This window comes from Podarcis vaucheri (assembly GCF_965113315.1).
Source record: "Podarcis vaucheri genome assembly, chromosome: 6".
Lineage (NCBI taxonomy): Eukaryota > Metazoa > Chordata > Lepidosauria > Squamata > Lacertidae > Podarcis > Podarcis vaucheri.
This window is the reverse complement of record NC_138764.1, coordinates 20,376,714-20,391,926: the sequence shown is the minus strand read 5'-3', so window position 1 is coordinate 20,391,926 and position 15,213 is coordinate 20,376,714. Positions and strand designations below refer to the sequence as shown.

The following is a 15,213-nucleotide window of genomic DNA, read 5'->3' as shown; positions in this document are numbered from 1 at the left end:
AAGCCATTTCTCTGAAAGCATCTAAGGGGGCCCTGAGGACAATCTTTAAAAATTAATCTAACCATGACCTGGTTCCCTATGTGTCTAAATCTTAAGGGATAGCTAAAGAAATAGGGAGATGAATAAGAGATTCTACTTACAAGCGAGACGTCTGAACCTTCATTATGTTGAAGACCACAAGTGTCAAACTAGCTCTTCTCTCACTAAATTCAAATAGTTGCTCTTCCCAAAGTTCTCAGCCAAGTCACTCAGCAGGGGGACGTGTCACAATGGAGGACATGACATGATCACTTTAGCTACCTCGCCTAACAATGGGCACTACTCCTCTTTTAAAATGTATCTTTCAGTGGGTTAAGTGGTTTTAATTAAATAATTTAGAATATGGTTACCAGATTTTTTTCAATGAATCTGGGGACCCTTTTTTATTATTTTTTTGGCTGAGTAGCAACAGGGAGCCCGTAGTGGGGATGGTGAAGCAAAAGATCCTTGTCCCAAGCACACATCCATATTGTATAAAGGTGCAAAGTCCTTCTTTTGCACCCTGTGGAACATAAATGCACAGTGTGTTTTTTTTTTTAAAAAAACTGGGCAACAGCCACCCGCCCACAACTCCCGAGCCATCCCCGATCAGTCAAAACAAAGGGGGAAGGGGACAGGAGATCTGTACCACCAGACGTCCCCGGTTCCCCTTCAGAAGTGGCAGCAGCAGCGGCAGTCAGCAGCCCAGAGCCAGCCTGGGAGCGCAGTTGGCTCTGGCTGGCTTCAGGAGCAGCTTGCTTCTGTGGCACCCGCCAGTTTGCTTCCCAGAAATCCCCATATGATGTGTCTTTTGTGCAACACATCATATGGGGACTTCTGGCAAGGAAAAATGCCGGGCACCATGGCAGTGAGCAGCAAGCAACTCCTGAAGCCAGCCAGAGCCAACTGCCCTGCCAGGTTTGCTCTGGGCTGCTGAGGCTGCCGCTGCCATGTTTATCCCGGGGACAGATTTGCAAACCCGGGGACGTCTGGTAACCCTAATTTAGAAAAGATCCACAGCTGGCTTCATGCAGCACGGTGCATTTCTGGACAGGACAGGAAACAGCTTGCAAACACACACACTTTTCAACATGGAGGGGTCATCAAGGGACAACGCTTTCGGCCTAGACTACGGCTACTGTTTCTCACTTAATAGTTAAAAATAACCCCTCTCAACACCCTGTAGTAAACTGCCTAGTATTATGATGGACAGGAACAGGACTTCACCCTTCTACCTCCTCATCCCCCTGTTCTGTTTCTGCCCAATGTTTTCTGCCAATAAACAGCTTTCCTTAGGTTGCAAGGAAGTGAAATGTTTTGAGTTTGTGGGTGCCAGTCTCCCCTTTGTCTTGAGTTCCTGGGTGCCAGGCACTGAACCCCTGGACACTGAACATCTGGGGAGTTGATCTAAGCTTTGTTTCAATGTATCCCAACCTCTACAATTGATTCTTGGTTATTAAAAACTGTTTGAAACCATTGTATTTCATTCAGAAAAGAAAATCTGGAATGTGGTTATCTTAAAGGTTTATAGGCAATGGGTGACATGTTTATTGATACTTTTTGTAAGTTATTCTTTGTCTACTTTAATGTATTATTTATATATAGTAATCATTTAGATGTTGGGGTGGGAAGCAGTTTTGAATATGACACTGGTGGATGGCTGTCATTGATCCAGATCCATTTCATAGAATCATAGAATCTTAGAGTTGCAAGGAACCCCAATGGTAATCTAGTCCAACCCCCTGCGATTAGACACATTAGTCTACGTGTGGTCTGACCAAAGCAGAATTAAGTGGTACTACAGTGGTACCTTGGGTTATATACGCTTCAGGTTACATACGCTTCAGGTTACAGACTACACTAACCCAGAAATATAACCTTGGGTTAAGAACTTTGCTTCAGGATGAGAACAGAAATTGTGCTCCGGCGGCACGGCAGCAGCGGGAGGTCCCATTAGCTAAAGTGGTACCTCAGGTTAAGAACAGTTTCAGGTTAAGAACGGACCTCTGGGATGAATTAAGTACTTAACCCGAGGTACCACTGTACTACTTCCCTTGACACTATACTTCTGTTGATGCAGCCTAGAATAGTGTTACCTTTTTTTGCTTCTGCATCACACTGTTGACCCATGTGAAGCTTGTGGTCCATCAAGACCCTTAGATTCTTTTCACAGGTACTGCTAGGAAGCCAGGTATGCCCCATCCTATATTAGGGAACCTGGTTCTTCCTGCCTAAGTGCAGAACCTTACATTTGTCCCTATTGACATTCATTTTGTTGGCTTTTGTCCAGTTCTCCAATCTGTTAATGTCATTTTGAATTCTGATTCTGTCTTCTGTGGCATTAGCTACCCCTCCCAGTTTAGTGCCATCTGCAAATTTGATAAGCATCCCCTCAATTCTTTCACCCAAATGATTTATAAAGACGTTGAACAATAACAGGCCCAGGACAGGACCCTGTGACACACTACTGGCCACTTTTTTCCAGGATGATGAGGAACCATTAATGAATACTCTTTGTGGGAATGTGCAGGGATGCGGGAAAGGATATATTGTTTGATTATATCCTTTCCAACTTGTGTTAACAAGTTCTACAATTTAGCAGAGTAACACTTCCCTTTTTAAACTTACACAGCTGATGCGTTTGCTCAGGCTTGCTAGAGCCTCTAAAATAAGTTATCTGGTAATTTCCCCTTTAGTCCCTCATAAAAGAAATAGACACGACACAGTCTTCTATAAAAGTATAAAAAAGTTTACTCACTCACATTCTGTTCACAGATGGATCCCAGAAGGCAGACTTAAATTACAAAAGTAATATACCTGGAATCTATCCCATAAAGAGATAGTCCCTTTGTCCTCTCTTGGCTGCCAAGAGAGCATCTTTGGCTAAGCAGATACTGCTTCTTTGACAAATGTAGTCAGAGGTCATACCCACCTCTGGACACATGTAGGTGAGGTCATACCCACCTCTGGACACATGTAGAGGAAGTCTGTCCCAGCCTAGGAGGAAACAGGAAGTTCCGACTGGCTGATCCAGGCATCCCCTTTTTATGTCCACTCTAGGGATGTTGTACTTGACTGCTCTGTGTTTCACATCTCACACTCTTCAGATTCAGTCAATCAATCAGCTACAAATGTATCTAACAGTTACATCATCTATCCCACCTTTTACCAGCTTCTCCACAAGAATATAACGGAGGATTTTATAAAAACTTTACTGAAATCAAGATACACTACAGATCTCTTGACCTTAGATGTTCATGAAAAGTTATATTACATAAAGAATACAAAATAAAACAGAGATTCTAGTTAGCATGATGGAACTTCCTCAGATCATATGCAGAGTAACATAACATAGATTACTTTAGGGTTACAAGGAGACATGCTAGAGAAGAATCCCCCACTCAAGATTAACTTTTATTTTTATTCTTATTTTTTTTATTTACTTAATTAATATTTAAACTAAAATAGAAAGAGGGGAGGGGGACAGAGTAGAGTGGACCAAGTGGTGGTTGACTGATTGCAGCACAGTGGTACCTCAGATTAAGAACTTAATTCGTTCTGGAGGTCTGTTCTTAACCTGAAACTGTTCTTAACCTGAAGCACCACTTTAGCTAATGGGGCCTCCTGCTGCTGCTGCGCCACGGCTGCACAATTCCTGTTGTCATCGTGAAGCAAAGTTCTTAACCCAAGGTAATATTTCTTGGTTAGCTGAGTCTGTAACCTAAGGCGTATGTAACCTGAAGCGTATGTAACCTGAAGTGCATGTAACCCAAGGTACCACTGTATATTGAAAAATGGGGTGATGTGAATTTTTTTACCAAATTCATTCAGAAGTAGATTTTAGTTAGCATTTCAGTGATGAAACTTGGGTTCATGGAAAAGATACCAATTTTGGGGAAGAAGAAAAAACGCTTTTCAGAGCTGCAGAGTATCTTTAACAATCTTTGGGGCTTTGAATTTCTACATTTAAAAAGTGAAACCCAAAATTTACATTTTGTGGGATCAGCTTCAGTTGTTCAGCCTGAGAGTGTAGGCAGGACTTTTGCAGCAGTGTGTCTAAGTGCCCTCTCAATTCTTGCTCCTCATGGCTGATAAAATCTAGCAGGAGGGGACTGATTGAATGGGTTAAGGAGTGGCCATTACCTCACTGTGAGGTGATTGAAAGGGTGATGGCCAGCCATCCACGGGATGATTTTTTAAAAAAAAAACCACACACACATTATTGATGGTTGTTCCTGGCAACCCTGAAATGCTGTCTGAGAGAATGAATCTTTTAAACATTTTTTTTAAGAATGTTTTTAATTATGTGTTTGCTTCAACTGATGTGTTTGCTTTCCTAGGCTCCTTTGGGAGGAAGGGTGAGATATAAATTGAATAAATAATATTTTTGCGTGTGAATTCTTACATATATTTATGCAATTTAGCCTCTCTCTTTTTGTAAGATTTCCTTTAATATTTCCTATCATAGTTTCTCCTAGTACCGTGGACTTTAGTTATTATTCTGACACTGTTGGTGAAAAATGAACACCCGTCTCTGAACGTAGCCACTTTTTATGTAATTTATGTAACTTACAGTCACATCAGAATATTTTTTATTAAGTTGTTAGTACATGGTATGGGTGGTGGGAGGATTTCTGATGGGATTGTGGCTGGGGATGGAGAGTTAAATCTCCCTTCCCTTTATGCTGAGGTCTGAGTGGAAACGATGTCCCCTCCTGAAGCCTAAGATTAAATTTAAAACATTCTCAAACATGGTCATAAGTCATTAACAATTAACATAACATATAACTAACACAATTATTGACACTTCGACTTATGGGCCAGGGGAGTGGACTCTGCTTGCCTAGAATTCACACCAAGTTCAGAAAAGAGTTTGAGTGGAAACCGAATAAACCAGTCCAATTCACCTCACAACTTTTCCTTAACGAAACCCAACATGCAAAATTGCCTGCATAACAACAATCAAGGTAGGAAATAGATCCCCCCTCAAAGTTTAAAAATAAATCCCTAGCTGCGCAATATTAACAATTAACCATTTATCTAAAAATTTGAGGTCAGCTTGCCCCAGAACACTGAATAAAATGTGTCCAGATGGATCTCTGAGTGCCATTAGAAAGCTGGAGCTTGGCAACATGAATGCCAACTGCTGTTTTAAATTGGCATGTGAGGCCAGAGTAATGCATACCCAGTGTAATGACTGCAGAAGAGCACAGTGTGAAGCTCAGTAGCAAATAGTTTTGAAAACTGAGGTAATTTTTTCTCTGCGAGTATAATGTCTTGAATGGCAAATGGAACTATTGGACTGTGTGACATGTTCTCAAATGGGAAAAAAGTATATCATATTGCTGAAAGTATGAAGACCAACTGATACCATTAGTTTTTGGAGAAGTCAACAGGCATTAGTGAGCCATGTTTTTTGTGCTGGGCTGTCACATCATCCCAAGCAGTATATTATTCCAAGGCTCTTGTGACATTCCCTCTCCCCACCTCATCTCAATTCAATATTAGGAAGACCAACATTCCTTAAGAGGTTTTGAGGACTTACTATTAGTATTGACAGCAGTTACTTGACCGTTTTATTTGCGTGGATAGGCAAAGACCCCCCAACCCTGGGCGACACCCGCGTGGAACAATGACTCAAGACAATGTCAAAATAAAAAAATTCCTTCCAGTAGCACCTTAAAGACCAACTAAGTTAGTTCTTGGTATGAGCTTTCGTGTGCATGCACACTTCTTCAGATACACTGAAACAGAAGTTGCCAGATCCTTCTATATAGTGAGAAGGTGGGGAGGGGTGTTACTCAGAAGGGTGGTGGGAATGGGAGATAGGCAGATAGCTGAGAGAGCCTCTTGACGACTCTTAACGACTGTAATAGGTCTTACAGGAAAAGGCAAGGGGTGGGAAGGTGAGAAATGGTTTAGTTATGTATAGTGAGATAAGAATCCAATGTCTTTGTTCAGCCCAGGTCTTTTCATGGTTTTAAGTTTGGTAATGAGTTGTAATTCAGCAGCTTCTCTTTCCAGTCTATTTCTGAAATTCCTTTGTAGTAAAACAGCTACTTTGAGATCTTGTATAGAATGTCCTGGGAGATTGAAGTGTTCTCCTACTGGTTTCTCTGTTCTGTGATTCTTGATGTCAGATTTATGTCCGTTTATTCTTTGGCGTAAGGTTTGGCCTGTTTGTCCAATATAGAGAGCTGAAGGACACTGTTGGCATTTGATGGCATACACAATGTTAGACGATGAGCAATTAAATAGTCCCGAGATGGTATGTGTGATGTTGTTGGGGCCAGTAATGGTGTTGTCCGGGTGTATGTGGCAGCAAAGTTGGCATCTGGGTTTATTGCAGGCTCTGGTGCCAGTGTCTGTGTTAAGTCTGGTTGTAGTATTATTGTGGGTTAGGAGTTGTTTAAGATTGGGTGGTTGTCTGTAGGCAATGAAAGGTCTTCCTCCCAGAGCTTGAGAAAGAGAACTGTCATTGTCCAGGAGAGGTTGTAGATCTCTGATGATGCGTTGTACTGTTTTAACTTGGGAGCTGTATGTGATGACTAGAGGTGTTCTGTTATTTTCTTTTTTGGGTCTGTCTTGCAGCAAGTTCTCTCTGGGTATCAGTCTGGCTCTGTTGATCTGTTGTCTAACTTCATCTGCTGGGTATTTTAGTTCTGAGAAGGTTTGCTGTAGATCCTTTAGGTGAGAGTCTCTGTCTGTAGAATTGGAACAGATGCGGCTGTAACGTAGTGCCTGGCTATATACAATGGACTGTTTGGTATGTTTGGGATGGTAGCTAGAGGCATGTAGATATGTTTGTCGGTCAGTTGGTTTGCGGTATAAGGTGGTGTCTATGCGCCCATCCTGTATTTTTATAGTAGTGTCCAAAAAATGTATTTCTTGCATAGATTGATTCATTGTAAGGTTGATTGATTCATTGTAAGGTTGATTGATTCATTGTAAGGTTGATTGATTCATTGTAAGGTTTCAAGACAATGTGTTATGGGATTAAAATTTGGCCACGACTTTATTAAAACTTCAGATGTAGGGAGACCTTGGCTTAGGCATTGGGTTTTTATCCTTCCCAGTCCCCAGCCGGGGATCTGGGGAACATCAGGGTTATCCAGAATGTGTAGGGATTGGGCTGGCTCTGGAGAACATCTGTTCTGCCCCCCATTTCACCCACTGTCGCAGGGGAGAGCAATGAGAACCTCTCTGCGTATGGCCAATGCCTCCCCTCAAAACAACCCCTTTAGTGGGGAACCCTGGGATCACTGCCGCGGGGGGGGTCACTGCTCCACACACACATCCCATTTAGGGAAGATAGACTAAATAGATTCCGCCCAAGTCCTGAAACTGCCAAAGTTGTGATGTTTTGGTACAGGGAAGGCAAAACCTGCCAATGCAGGAAAATTCCTTTCCGGCCCTTCAACAGTGACCATAACATAGCAGCGCCCGCGTACCTGTGAAGAAGAGGTAAACTTACAAAAGAAGGCTTAACTGAGGGAGGGCAGGGTGGGAGAAGCTCTGAAGCCGACTGAGAACTCCCAGGTAAGTTCCGCCCACTATTGTGTGGGCTGGGCGATCCCTCCCCTTACCTGTCCAACTCTTTCCTGGCAACACCTCTCCAGCTGGGAATGGGTAACTGGCAGAGGTAGACGGCTACCTCCAGGTGTCCAGCCGGCGGGTGGTGGATCCAGGCTGTACTTCCGGGAGCCACATGGGATCAGGGGGGGATGTCTGCGCACAACCTTGCAAAAGGCCCCCCCCCATTTAATGTGGGGAGCGGTCATTCTTTTCTTCTTTTTTACTATATATGGTTGCCTTTTGTGACAGCACAGAGCTCTTTTCACTGATTGCCAATGGACAGCAGCCACTCTCCATCACTGAATGTCCCAGATGCAACATTATTCTTGAAGTAATACCACCTACTGGCAACAGTCATCCCTCTCCCCCCAACACACAAAAATTCTCTGGAATGAGATATGAGAGAGAGAGAGAGAGAGAGAGAGAGAGAGAGAGAGAATGAATGTGTGTAAATGTGTGTAAAGTAAAGAGGGAGAAAGACCTGAAATCCATGTGGCAAGCAACAATCTTACAAAAGAAAGATTGACTGCTGCTCAGTTTGCTCCTTGTTAGTTTCACCTCCAAATTTATTCCATCCTTCATGTTGGTTCATGAAAGTTCTTATTGAAGACTTTTTTTTAAATGATATTTATTCAAAATTTCATCAAAACAAGACACACAGAAAAAAAAATATACAGCAAGAAATAAAACAAAAAGAACCCCCCCAAAAGAAGAAAAATACAAATCTCAAATTGCAACTTTCCATTTGCTTAATTCTTGAACCTCCTCGCACCTCCCTTTTTGTATTCTAGTTTAATTCATTATTTCAGCAAATTCTTCCCATGTTTCTCAATTTTAATTTAAATGATTAATCTTCACAATCTCTCTTATTTATTAATCAAGATAACCTTTCCATCTTTTAATATAATCTGTTATTCAATTTACCTTAATCTCTTTACCCTTATCTTATCTTAAAAATCTTAAAATTTCAAAGTTTACATCATATTCATACATATCTCCTTAAAATCATTTCTACTAAAGCCAATTTAGTTCCTTTCCAGCATATTCCCTCAAATTTCATTGATGTTGCACTAATTCCAAAATTAGCAAAGAATTTCCCTTGATATCTCTAATTTTTATCCAACCTCCCTTCTTCCTGGTTTCGGGTCATGTCAGTCCTTTCTGTCCATTATATCCAGTCCATCAATCTGGTGTTCTAATGTCCGAGGCCCTTAAATCTCTTCTAGGCCCCTTCTGCAAATTTTTTTGTTCTTGTTTGTGCTTGCACACTTCTTTATCAATTGTTGGTTTCTTGGGGAGTGGGTCTCCGGAGGGTTCCATCCGGTAATAGTTTCCATTTTCCTTCATCAGATTGGCCCCTTCCCCCCAGTCCCACTGCCCGTCTTCATCTTTATAATCCAAAGTATATTTATCCAGAAGATAGTTGTTCACCTGTTTCATAGTCCCACTAGAGTTAAAAGCTTCCTTGACTTCAAATACTTCCCAGCAGTCTCCAAGTTCAATCTTCCAACACAGTAGCTTTTGTTCCTGCAGGACTTTGGATCTTTCCATTTGTGTTGTTTGAGGAGTAATCACTGCCTCTTCTTTCTCCATCTGCCCTTGGACTTGCCTTGTCAAACCAGATTCCTGAATTGATCGCTGTATAACTTCTTTATCCTTATTCCCTGTTAAATCATATTCACTGGCCACAGCACTCATCAGGTCCAATTTTTCATGCATCAAGTTCATTTTCTCATGCAGCTGCTCCAGCAAAGCATTAGTCATGCCAAGGGCAGACACCAAACCTTCCTGCCAACACATTTCTGTTCAAGATCAAGGTCAAACGGCTGGTCCCATGATCCAAATCTCACATCTGTAGAGTCTCCAAGTAAGCTGCAACAACAAACTGACAGGCTCCCTCTAGGGGACACAATTTCTATTTGTATCCATTTTTAAAATATATCCAACAAATGAGATTACTTTCGATTTCAGTTCCTTTCGATTTCAGATACTTTGTTTCTTTAAAAAGCAGAAATGCAGAAAGTAGCGTTGAAGTTAATTTGTTTCTCTTTTTTTAAAAAACTATCTATCAAAGTGCTCCACTTTCAATCAATGGACATCTCAAACAGTTCCTGTCCCAACACCCCGTCCCCAGGTTTGGGGCGATAGAAACTTAAATTCCTTTACTCTCGTCCTGCAGGATTAAACAGTCAACCCCCCCCCCTTTTCTCCTGCTTCCAAGGGGGTTTTATTGGTTGTGGATGCAGGAAATTTCCAACTTTAAAGCAGTTTTTCAGGCTATAAGGTTGCGAGGTCTTTGCTTCAATCTATATACAAAAACAGGAGGCGGCCTTCCTGTTTACACCTTCCCGCTTCGGGCTTATTCATAAATTTTGCAAATTTCTTAATCCAATTCTCCGTTTTTACTAACGGGTGCTTGATTTAAAGTCCAAATGTCATCAGGTAAAAGTCAGCGCTCTCCGGCGATGGCTGCGCGGCTTCCCTCCATTGGAAATAGTGATCGGTTCGCAGCACCACACTGCTCACCCCACATCACTCCGGAGCCCCAAAAAGGGGTTTCCTCGTGAGTAGGGGAGGCACTCTTGGTGCTCTGCCGAACCCCGCGTTTCCAGGCTTCTCCGCCTGGGATTTCTAGCGGGCCCCCGCCTTCGCCGCGGCGGGAAGACCCAATTTCCACAGAGCCCGTTCCTCCGATCGTAGGAACTCCGCTATTTGTCATTGGCGCTGACCCGGAAGTCTTATTGAAGACTTTTGGCTCAACCATACAAGCTTCTAACATAGCCTTATACATCTAAAACTGTGAGGTTCAACGTACCTCAGGACACTGGAAAACATTTGGCTTGATCTGACATATTTTACAAAGTTATGTTCCCTTAAAACAAACACTCCTCTGCCCAAGCTGATCAGTGCAATTTCAGTTTGTCATACCATACTTGTATACTTATTATTTAGTTTCCCTACAGATGTACAGATGACTGTTGTTGTTGTTGTTGTTGTTGTTGTTGTTGTTGTTGTTGTTGTTGTAATATCCCACTCTTCCTCTCAAAGTAGTTGACAGTTGCAGCATATCTTTACTACATTATCTAAAGTGTATAAAAACTATGCACAGGTAAAGGTAAAGGACCACTGGAAGGTTAAGTCCAGTCAAAGGTGACTATGGGGTTGTGGCACTCTTCTCGTTTTCAAGCTGAGGGTGCCAGCATTTGTCCACAGACAGCTTTCCGGGTCATGTGGCCAGCATGACTAAACCACTTCTGGCACAATGGAACACCATGATGGAAATGCTGTTTACCTTCCTGCCACAGTATTACCTATTTATCTACTTGCACTGCATGCTTTTGAACTGCTAGGTTGGCAGGAGCTGGAATAGCGCAACAGAAGCTCACCCTGTCATGGGGATTCGAACCGCTGACCTTCTGGTCGGCAAGCCCAAGAGGCTCAGTGGTTTAGACCACAGCGCCACCCTTTTCCCTACAAAAGACCAGGTATATGATGGTATGAGTGACACAGCAACATGGCTCCTTCTCATCTCCATGCTGCAGCTCCTTCAAACATCTGCATTTATGATCTTGGATCTTGCTCAAATCTTTAGTGCAGAGAGTGCTGTTGCATTCAGGCTCTCTTTTATAGGCTTGCCATAGGTATCAGGTTAGCCACTATGAGAACAGATTGATGAACTAGTTCGGCCACTGGCTTCATCCAGCAGACTCTTCTCATGTTCTTATGAAGGCCACAACAAAGCAGCAATGGTTGTTTTCTTCTCATTTTTGTAAGAATGTTGATGAAGAAGTCTTGTTAGTGGCTGTTGGTTGGAGGGTGCCATTCCTCCATCTTTGCTGCACATTCTAGAGGAGAAAATTATGGTCAACAACAAAGAAATGGTAGACAGCACCATTTTGTTGGCATGCAGAGGGTTACAAGGCCAACTGGCTAGCCCCAGCTGGGTCGTCTCCTTCCAGCTGTCCTGCTGCGAAGACCCATTGGCCTCTGCTCCGACGTACATCAGCGACCCAGGCTTCAAAGCCAGGGCACACTACCTGTATATCAGCTGAGCGAACTGCACACACAGAATAGGCGTGAGGCTTGTGGAAGCATACTACAACTACGGATTTATTAATCATAAATCAGGACAAAGAAACATGTTCTCTCTCTCTTTGTCTTCTCAGAGAGACAGAGAGAAAAGCAAAAGCTATACACACACGGAAGTTCCCAGCAAGCTGTGCTGGTATGTAAACAGACATGTGACTTGCAACAGTTCCATGTCTGCAACTAAAGGTGGAATTGAATTTTCCAGCACATTTGCCTTCTGAAATGCCTCAGAATCATATTGCGACCTCTTGTGTAATCTTGAGGAAAATGGTGACCTGACCACTGAGAGTAACTCTTCTTCAGCCTCTTAAATTTGAGAATGAAAAGTGCTGCTGCTGCATCACAACCTCACTGACAATGGTAAGCCCACCACCTCTGAACCCTTAAATCACAACAAAAACACTCACAAGGAAAACAATGTCCCTAGTTTGTTTGTTTTTCGTCTACTGTTAAGACGCCACCCGCTGAACCTTTTAAGTCAGAAAAAAATGGTAAGACCAACCCCTGGTAGCAAAAGGTAGGTGCATTACTAAATTGGTGATGAGAGGGAGAGGGTACTAAAATTCAGAAAAAATCTTCCCCATCAAAAATACCTCCAGTTTTGGTGCTTTTTGGCACTGTACCCCAAATTCCGTATAGTAAAAGCTATATAAATGTAGTATAGTATAGTATAGTATAGTATAGTATAGTATAGTATAGTATAGTATAGTATAGTATAGTAAAAGCTATATAAAGGTCCGTATAGGAAAAGCTATGGTTTTCCCAGTAGTGATGTATGGAAGTGAAAGCTGGACCATAAAGAAGGCTGATCGCCAAAGAATTGATGCTTTTGAATTATGGTGCTGGAGGAGACTCTTGAGAGTCCCATGGACTGCAAGAAGATCAAACCTCTCCATTCTGAAGGAAATCAGCCCTGAGTGCTCACTGGAAGGACAGATCATGAAGCTGAGGCTCCAGTACTTTGGCCACCTCATGAGAAGAGAAGACTCCCTGGGAAAGACCCTGATGTTGGGAAAGATGGAGGGCACAAGGAGAAGGGGATGACAGAGGACGAGATGGTTGGATGGTGTTCTCGAAGCTACCAGCATGAGTTTGGCCAAACTGTGGGAGGCAGTGGAAGACAGAAGTGCCTGGCGTGCTCTGGTCCATGGGGTCACAAAGAGTCGGACACGACTAAACGACTAAACAACAACACCCCAAATTCAGGACAACTTTTCTCTGCTACCAATTGCTGAAGGTGTCTTAATGTGCCCAGACTCAATTCTCTCCAACCTCTCTATCAAATCTTCCAAATACAATCCAAATATTTTATAAAGGGGGTGGGCATTTTCTCAGTGGAAACATCAGGGGGCCAAGGCAGCATCCCTACAGATGATAGGTTCCCCCCCCCATGGTTCTAACATTGCCAGCAGCCCCAATTTAAATGTGACACCAACCTCACAGAGCTGTGCATGGATCAGTTGCTTTATGCACTTTGTACCACATGTTAACCAAGCATACTCACTATGCTACACTGCTTTCAATAATAAATACCCAAATATAAACAACACAGCATGAGCGCCCTATCTGGGACTCTAATATTCAGCACAGTTGTCCTTGACATGTTCTACCAACATTGGTAAGCATAGTTTGAAAAGTCTTCCCCTTTAATGAAACAATGTCTCTGAAGTAATTTCAAAGTGAAAAGAAGAAAGTAATAAGCACAGTGGTTGGTATATTGGAGGCTGTTGGAATAAGAGTGTTCAAAGCAAAACTCTCTTATCTAAATGAAGAGAAATGAGACGGCAGCAGTAAAGAGAGAAGCACCATAATGTAGCTAGATCTATTTTGACTCAACTTATTTTCCCCATCACCGAGAAGGGGCAACTCCGCCATCAATCATGGTCAGATCATTTTTATTTATTTTTTGTAACCCCTCTGCGAAAGAGACAACTTGTCAGGCAGGTTACTAAATGTGTGCCACGCTTCGGCAATGTCACTTAGGAGCAGAATCAACATGCTCTCTTTGACTTTCACAATGCAGCAATTTGACACTAAGAGAGTATTGCAATGCCCAATAAAGCTTGGAGCAGAGTTGTTAAAGAGACATTCAGCAAAGGCGGACAATGGTTGGCTGAAATACTTAAATAATAATAAAAAGTGTTAATGGCATGGAGAAGAATGGGGGTGGCAGGGAGCAAAATCAAGTTTCTCCAGCAACTGATGTTTTACTTTGCTTATGAGCTGCAGAGGCTCTGAGCTCAATTATCACATTGAACTGAAAAACCAGCTGGTTTTGCTTAGTGAAGGAATCTGAACACAAAGCATTGGAGGTAGAGGCATTTTTGCTCAGTCCAATTATAATTGAGGACCAATGAGGTCTTCTGAGGATCCATCAGAGGTCCACTGGTAACGATGAGCATGTGAAGAGGCCTTGAGACTTTCTTGTGCCATGTACTATCACCGCCCTCAGTGAAATGGGGTCATATGGAGGGCAGAAAAGATGGGGTGAACTGCAAGTTGCTGCAAATGACAACAACAATAACAACACCCTGATATCTGTTTGTGGTATCGATGCAATTCAAGCCATTGTTCTTCATTGGAAGCATTCATACCTTCAAGTTTATTTGTTGCTTTATTTAGAAACATTTCTAAACCACTTAATGTTTAAACATCTCTAAGAGGTACAGAAAAGAATCTCTTGAGAACAGAGATACAGAATAAAAACCAGTTAGGGAGTATTATAAAAAGAAAGAAATATGAAAACATTATGTTCTTAGAGGGGTCTGCCTTCCGAGAGTCACTGTTCTTGGTGTGTCTTCTCCCACAACAGGAAGTTCGATTGTTTCTTTGTGTTGAACAATCTAGTTGGAGAAGTGGATTAGAATCAGAAGAAACAGATCACTGCATCACACAGGGAGCCCAAACCTAGTTGGAGACAAGGCTGTAGAGTGGGCTGCAATCCCGTAACCAAGTGGTAAAAAGGGAGGCTAAATAGTAGGACATACTTTGATACAAACTGAATTCCATGCATCTGTAAACCCATGGAACCCACTGACTAGATTTGGTGCAATTTTCTGGAACTATTTAGAAGCAAAAGACTGTGCCCCCCCCTTGACTGCAAAAGGTTTCCCCACACCTGCTTTAGAGACTTCTAAATTAATCACATGCAGTTAATCATATAAAATGATGAAGCATCTCCACCCCCATCACTCAGCCTGGACACTGAGGTCCTCCTCCGAGGGTCTTCTGCTGGTTCCTTCACTGCGAGAAGTGAAGTTACAGAGAACCAGGCAGAGGGCCTTCTCAGTAGTGGTACCCTGCCTGTGAAACGCCCTTCAGATGTCAAGGAGATAAAGAATTACCCAACTTTTAGAAGACACCTGAAGGCAGCCTTGTATTGGGAGGTTTTTTATGCTTGATGTCTTTAGATATGCTGTAAGTCGGATGTAACAACAACAACAATTTCAGATTCCTCTTATCTAGCAGGGAGGGTTGTGGCTAATTTGTAAAGCATGTCAGGAGTGGAGGATGCTCTCCTCCCCCAGTTGC

At 42.5% G+C, this 15,213-nt stretch overlaps 1 long non-coding RNA gene across 1 annotated transcript in view; it reads right to left on the bottom strand.

Moving 5' to 3' along the window:
* The window catches only part of LOC309533896, a 395,549-nt gene extending 395,237 nt beyond the window's left edge, over positions 1–312 (bottom strand). The window contains exon 1 of the long non-coding RNA XR_014220491.1: positions 141–312. This is a non-coding gene — a long non-coding RNA (uncharacterized lncRNA). The remainder of the gene's footprint in view (positions 1–140) is intronic.
* Positions 313–15,213: the final 14,901 nt, after the last annotated feature.